The following is an 8,289-nucleotide window of genomic DNA, read 5'->3' as shown; positions in this document are numbered from 1 at the left end:
CATAAAATCCAAAAATCATAAGTTGAACCATCATTAAGTCAGAGACTATCTGTATAGGATTTTCTTATTTAAGTCTCTTTAAAAGATAATTGCATTTAGAATAAAAATAACTGTAGTGTATAATTTATGATATATGTAATAGTAAAATATATGACAGAGATAGTTTAAAGGTCAGCGGGAGATAAATGGAATACACTATTAAAAGGCTCTCATACTATGTACAAAGTAGTATAAACTTACTTGAAGGTATATTGCCATAAGTTGAAGTATGCTGCAAACCCTAAAGCAACCACTGAAATAGAAAAACTAAGTATTACAGATCATAAGCCAACAAAGAAAAGAACATTGAATTAACAAAAAAAAAAAAAAAAAAAAAGCTCAATGAATTCAAAAGAAAGCAAAAAAAAAAAAAAAAAAGAGGAAATTGAAAATAAAGAACATATGGGACAAATAGAAAACAGATTGTAAGCCAATATACTTAAACCTAATCATATCAATAGTCACATTGCATGATTGCATGTAAATGCATGTGGCCACACTGCATGCATCTAAACACCCCAATAAAAAGGCAGAAATAAAGTTGAGGAAAAAAAGCAAGCCTCACTATTGCTGCTGACATAAAACACACTTTAAATATAAAGACACAAATAAGACAAAGGAATAGGAAAAGATATACAACGCTAAAACTAATTCTTTAAAAGCTGGAGTGGTTTGTTAACAGCAAACAAAGTTGATCTCAGAACAAAGAATATTACCAAGGATAAAGAAAGTAATTTAACAAGTTTCGAATGATACATGATATCTAATCAGTTGGAAGGGCGTAAACTCCTAAATGTCCATGTGCCTAACAACAGAGTTTCAAAATACATTAAACAAAAATTGGATAGAAGAATCCACAATTATAGCTGAAAGTCTTAATACCCTTCCCTCAACAACTGATACAACATATAGAAAATCTGTAAAAATACAAAGGATTTGAACAGCACGACCAACCAAGTTGAACTAACTGACATGTGTAGAACACTACATCCAAAAAACAACAGAATATGCATTCGTCTCAAGTGAAACCAAGATATTCTGAGCCAAAACAAATTTTAATACATCTCATTGAAAGACATAAATTCCCAAACTTTATGTAAGAAGAAATAGATAACCTGAAAAGTCCTATGTCTACAAAAGAAATTTAACTTGTAATCATTAAACCTTCAAAAAAGGAAAACTTCAGACCCAGGCAACTTCACTGGTGAATTCTATCAAACATTTAAGAAAACCTTAATACCAATGCAACACTAACTCTTCCAGATGATAAGAGAAGGGAGTACTTGCAAAGTCATTTGATAAGACAACAATTACCTTGACATCAAAACCAGACAAAGATATTACAGGCAAAGAAAACTAAAGACCAATATCCCTCATAAACATAGATATAAATATTCTTTACAAAATTTTAGCAAATCAATACAACAAAATATTAAAAGAATAATATGTCAAGACAAGTGAGATTTATCCCAGGAATTCAAGGTTGGTTCAACATTTTAAAAAAATTGATCAATAAAGTTTACCATATTAAGAAACAAAAAACAAAAAGCATGTGCTCATCCTTGCAGACACAGAAAAAGCATTTTAAAAATAGAATATCAATTTTTGATAAAAACTCTCAGGAAACTAGGAAAGGAAGGAGACTTCCTTAGTCTCACAGTGTCTTTTAAAAGCCTACAAATAATAGCATACTTAATGGTGAAAGACTAAATGCTTTCCCCCAAGAAGAGGAACAAATAAGGAGATCTGCTCTTACTATTTCTATTCAATATTTACTTCAAGTTATAGCTAGAGCCATAAGGCTATGAAATAAAATATTAAGCATTCAGGTTTGAAAAGAAGAAGTAAAACTGTCTTTACTCACAGAAGACATAATTGTCTGTAGAAAATCCGATGGAATAGAGTGGATTCCTATGGAATCCACAATAAGAATTACTAGAAGTAATACATGATTTTAGCAATGTTGTGTAATACAAGGTCATATGCAAAAATCAGTTGTATTTCTGTATATTAGTAACAAATGATAGGAAATTGAAATTTTTAAAATGCCATTTCTAATTGCATCAGAAATGTGAACTATTTTTTAATAAATCTGACAAAAGATGCACAAGACCTTAACATTGAAATCTATAAATTGTTGATGAGATAACTTAAAATAGACATAAATAGATCATATTTATAATTAAGAAGACTCAATATTATTAAGCTGTAAATTCCCAAATTTACAATTAGATTTAATGAAACCCCAATCAAAATTTCAGTAGGCTTTTTTTTTTTTTTTTCAAATGGCAAGCTGACCTTAAAATCAATATGAAAATCAAAGGACCTAGAACAGCCAAAACAACTTTGAAAAAGTAGAACAAAGTTGGAGGATTAATGTTACTTGATTTCAAGACTTAATATAAAGCTAGTTAGTGTATTAGTCTGTTCTCACATTGCTATAAGGAAATACTAAAGACTGGGTAATTTATAAAGGAAAGAGGTTTAATTGACTCACAGTTCCACATCGCTGGGAAGACCTCAGGAAACTTGCAATCACGGCGGAAGGGGAAGCAAGGCACCTCCTTACAGAGTGGCAAGAAGGAGAAATGCCCAGTGAAGGTGGAAGAGGCTCTTATAAAACCATTAGATCCCCATGATAACTCACTCACTATCATGAGAACAGCATGGGGGAAACTGCCTCCATGATTCATTACCTCTACCCTGTCCTTCCCTTGATACTTGGGGATTATGGGGATTACAGGGATTACAATTCAAGATGAGATTTGTGTGGAGACACAAAGCCTAACCATCTAGAGTAATCAAGACAGTGTAAAATTAGCATAAAAATGGGCAAATACATCAATGAAATAAATAGTCTAGAAGTAGGCCCTCACATATATGGACAACTGGCTTTTGACAAAGGTTCAATGATAATTCAATGGAGAAGAGATAGAGCTTTCAACAAATGGTTCTGTAACAAATTACAAAATATGATACTAACATAAAAACTGACATATAGACCAATGAAACAAAATAGAGCCCAGAAATACATCCATTCATGGTCGTAAAGGTACAACTTCATTCTTTTGCATGTGGATATCCAGCTTTTCCAACACAATGTGCAAAAAAAAAAATTCCATCCATAACTTGTACCATATACAAAAATTAACTTAAAATATATTGCAGATCTGGGCTGGGCAGAGTGGCTCACAACTGTAATCCCAGCACTTTGGGAGGCTGAGGTGGGCAGATCAATTGAGGCCAGAAGTTTGAGACCAGCCTGGCCAACATAGTGAAACCCCGTCTCTACTAAAAAATACAAAAATTAGCTGGGCATGGTGGTGCACACTTGTAGTCCCAGCTACGCAGGAGGCTGAGGCAAGAGAATCATTTGAACCCAGGAGGCAGAGGTTGCAGTAAGCAAAGATCATACCACTGCACTCCAGCCTGGGTGCCAAAAAAAAAAAAAGTGTGTATATATATATAAAATTTAGATCTGCTATATATCTATGTGTGTGTGTATATATATACATTTATATATAAATATGTATTTTCACATATATAAATATATATGTGTATATATATAGAGAGAGCAGATCTAAATGATCTAAATGTAGAATCTGAAAGCATAAAACTTCTTAAGAAAAAACATTTACAACTGTGGAGATCAGGCAAAGGTTTCTTAGGGATGATACCAAAATCATGACCCATATAAAAGAACAAATTGGTAAACTGGGATTCATCAAAATTAAGAACTTCTTTTCTTCAAAATACACTCTTTTTCCTGTATATTAATTATCATTTATTTGAATACCATTTTTAGAACCTGTAAATCTGTACAAACATACATTTTGCAACCTTGATCAAACTATTTTATTTTATTGTAAGAAACTTAACATGCGATCTATCCTCTTAACAAATATTTAAGTGTACAACACATTATTTCTGATTATAGGAACAATGTGATATAGCAGATCTCTACAGCTTATTTATCTTCCTTGACTGAAACTTTATTCCTGGTGATTAGTAACTCTCCATTTCCTCCTCCTCCTATTCTGTGGCAACCACCAGAGAGCTCATATAAGTGGAATCATGCAGTCTTTCTGTGACTGACTGTATTAGTCCATTTTCACAGTACTATAAAAAAATACCTGAGACTAGGTAATTTATAAAAGAAAGAGGTTTAATTGACTCACAGTTCCACATGGCTGGGGAGGCCTCAAGAAACTTACAATCATGACAGAAGGTGAAGGGGAAGCAAGGATCTTCTTCACATGGTGACAGGAGAGAGAAGTGTGAGCAACAGCAGGGAAAACTGCCTTATAGCCATCAGATCTCATGTGAACTCACTCACTCTCATGAGAATAGCATGGGGGAAACTGCCCCCAGGATCCAATCACCTCCCATCAGGTCTCTCCCTAGACATGTGGGGATTACGGGGATTACAATTCAAGATGAGATTTGGCTGGGGACACAGCCAAATCATATCACTGGTTTATTTCACTTAGCATAATGTCCTCAAGATTCATCTATGTTGTCACATATTACATAACTTCCTTCCTTTTAAAGGCTGACTAGTATTCCATCATATGTATATACCATGTTTTCTTTATTCATCTCTCTGTCTATGGACATTTAGGTTGCTTCCACATGTTGGCTTTTGTAAATAATGCTGTAATGAGCAGAGGAGTGCTAATACTTCTTTGATATCCTGATTTTAATTCTCTTGGATAAATAGCCAGAAATGAAATAGTTAGATCATATGATAATCCTATGTTTTATTTTTTTGAGGATCTTTTCTATACCGTTTTCCATAGCAGCTGCACCATTTTGCATTCTCACCAACAATGTACAAGGATTCCAGTTTTTCCACATCCTCTTCAACACTTTGGTTTTTCTGATAATAGCCATCCTGACAGGTGTGGGGTGTTAGCTCATTGTGGTTTTGACTTACATTTCCTTGATGTTTATTGATGTTGAACATTGATGTTTACTAACCTAACTATCAGGTTAATAGTTTTTTGTTTTTGTTTTTTTCTATTGAGTTGTAGGAGTTTTGGAGATTAACCCCTTACCAGATACAAAGCTTGCGAATATTTTCTTCTATTTTGTAGTTTGTCTTTTCACTTTATCAATGGCTTCCTGTGCAGAAGCTTCTTAGTCTAATGTAGTCCCACTTATTTATTTTTGTTTTTATTATCTGTGCTTTTCTGTCATATCCATAAAATGATTGCCAAGACTAAGTCATGAAGCTTTTCTTCTATGCTTTTTGTAGGTGCTTTACAACTTCAGTCTTACAATTAAATCTTTAATTAATTTTGGTTTTTGTGGGCAGTGTAAGATAAGGGTCCAGTTTTATTCCTTTGCATGTGAATATCCAGTTTTCTGTCATCATTTCTTGAAGACATTCTCTCACCCATTGTGTAGTTTTGGCACCTTTGTGGATGATCAGTTGAGCATTTATGAGCAGACATATTTCTGGGCTCTCTGTTTTGTTTCATTGGTCTATATGTCTGTTTTTATGCTGGCATTATATTGTTTTGATTATTGCAACTTTGTAATGTAAACTATTTTGAAATCAGCCATTTTCATTATACAAGTCTTTTACCTCCTTGGTTATGTTTATTCCTAGGTATTTTATTCTTTGTGGTGTTATTGTGCATGGGATTGCTTTCCTAATTTCCTCTTCAGATAGTTTGTTTTTGGTATATAGAAATACAATCAATTTGTGTTGTTATTTTTGTATTCTACAACTTTACTGAATCTATTTATTAGTTCCGCCTCCAAAAGTGCTGGGATTACAGGCGTGAGCCACTGTGGCCAGCCAGTTCTAATAGTTTTTTAATGCAGTCTATAGAGTTTTCTATATATAAGATTAAGCCATCTGCAAGAGGGATAATTTTATGTGTTCCTTTCCAAATTGGATATATTTTCTTTCTTTTTCTTGCCTAATTGCTTTCGGTAGCACATTCAATACTATGTTGAATAGAAGTGGCAAGAGTGGGCATCTTTGCCTTGGTGCTCTTATAGGAAAAGTTTTTAGTTTTTCACCATTGAGTATGATGTTAGCTGTGAAGTTTTCATACATGACCTCTATTATGGTGATGTAGTTTCCTTCTATTTCTAGTTTGTTGAGAATTTTTATCATAACAGAGTGTTGAACTTTGCCAAACACTTTTCCTGTATCTATTGTGACGATCATGTAATTTTAATCTTTTATTCTGTTAATGTGGCATATCACAGTAATTTCTGAATGCTGAACAACCTTTCATTTCAGGATAAATACCACTTGGTCATAATGTACGATTTTTATAATATGCTATTGGATTCAGTTTGCTGATACTATATTGAGGATTTTTGCATATATATCCATCAGGGATACTGGATGCTGGCCTATAGTTTTCTTTTCTTGTGGTCTCTTTGTCTGGTTTTAGTATCAAGATAGTGCTGGCATCTTAAAATGAGTTTGGAAGTATTCCCCACTCTTCAACTTCTTGGAAGAGTTTGAGAAGATTTAGTATTAGTTTTTCTTTAAACGTTTGGTAGAATTCACCAGTGAAGTCATCTGGTCTTGAATTTTTCTTTGTTGGGAGGTTTTTGATTACTAATTCAATCTCTATGCTACTTACAGGTCTGTGCAGGCTTTCAATGTCTTTATGATTTAATTATGGTAGATTGTATGTTTCTAGGAATGTATCCATTTCTTCTGGGCTATTCAGTGTGTTGGTATATAATTGTTCCCAGAAGTCTCATGATCTTTTTAAATTTCTGTGGCACAAGTTCTAATGACCCTTCTTTCATTTATGATTTTATTTATTTTAGTTTTTATCTGTTTTTCTTATTCTAAGGGTTTGTCCATTTGTAAACATTTTGCTCATCTTTCCAAAAATACAGATCTTAGTTTTGTTGACTTTTTTTCTATTGCTTTTATATTTTCTGTTTCATTTATTTCTGCTCTAATTATTGTTGATTCCTTCCCTCTGCTAACTTTGGGCTTAGTTTGTTGTTCTTTTTCTGATTCCTTGAGGAATAAAGTTAGGTTGTTTATTTGAGATCTTTCTTCTTTTTTAATGTAGATGTTTCTTCCCATGAAATTCCTTCTAAGTACTGCTTTTGCTGCATCTCTAAGTTTTACATGTTTTTTTTTTTAATTTTCGTTTTTCTCAAGCTATTTCATAATGTTCTTTTCAATTTTTTTTGACTCAATGATTTTTCAAGAATGTATTTAATTTCTATACATTTGTGCATTTTTCAGTTTTATTTCTGCTATTGGTTTCTAGTTTCATGCCATTGTGGTCAGAAAAGATACTTGATATAATTTTAACCCTATTAAAATAGTTAAGACTTGTTTTACAAACTAATATGTGATCTATCTTAATGAAAGATCCCTATGCTGCTATTGGGTGAAATATTCAGTATATGTCTGTTATCTCCATTTGGTTTATAGTGTTATTCAAGTTCTATGTTTCCTTACTAATCTTCTGTCTGGATGTTGTGTCTACTATTGAAAGTGGGGTGTTGGAGTCTCCTACTATTATTGTATTGCTATTTATTTCTCCCTTTAGTTCTGTTAATGTTTGCTTTATATATTTAGGTGCTCTAATGTTGGGTGCATGTATATTTATAATTGTTATAATATTCCTTGTGGATTGACTCTTTTATCATTATATAATAATCTTCTTTGTCTCTTAAGAGAATGAGAATACAAGCTAAAGGCTAGGAGAAAATATTTGCAAAATACATATATCTAACAAAGGACTTGTTTGTAACACATATAAAAACTTTCAAAACTCAGTAAGTAAAAAGTAATACAAACTAATAAGAAAATGGGCAAAAGATTTGAATATATAGTTTACCAGAGAAATTGTAGTACAGATAGCAATAAGCACATGAAAAAACACTCAACATTCATAGTCATTAGAAAAACGCAAACTAAAATCACAATGAGATACCACTAAACACATTTTAGAATGACTAAAATTTAAAAAACTAACTTTGTCAAATATTGGTAAGGATTTGGAGGAACTAAAAACTTCCACATATTGCTCTTGAGAATTAAAGTGTACAATCACTTTGGAAAACAGTTTGGTAGTTTCTTTTCTTTTCTTTTTTTTTTTTTTGAGATGGGGTCCCACTATGGTACTCAAGCTGGCCTCAAACTTCTGGGCTCAAGGGGATCCTCTGTGGTACCTTGGGTAGCTGAGATTACAATAGTGCACCATTGCACCTGGCTGGTAGTTAACCATACACTTATCACATGATAGAGTC

Source organism: Macaca nemestrina, chromosome 5 (genome assembly GCF_043159975.1).
Source record: "Macaca nemestrina isolate mMacNem1 chromosome 5, mMacNem.hap1, whole genome shotgun sequence".
NCBI classification, from domain to species: domain Eukaryota; kingdom Metazoa; phylum Chordata; class Mammalia; order Primates; family Cercopithecidae; genus Macaca; species Macaca nemestrina.
Note: the sequence above shows the minus strand (reverse complement) of the source record.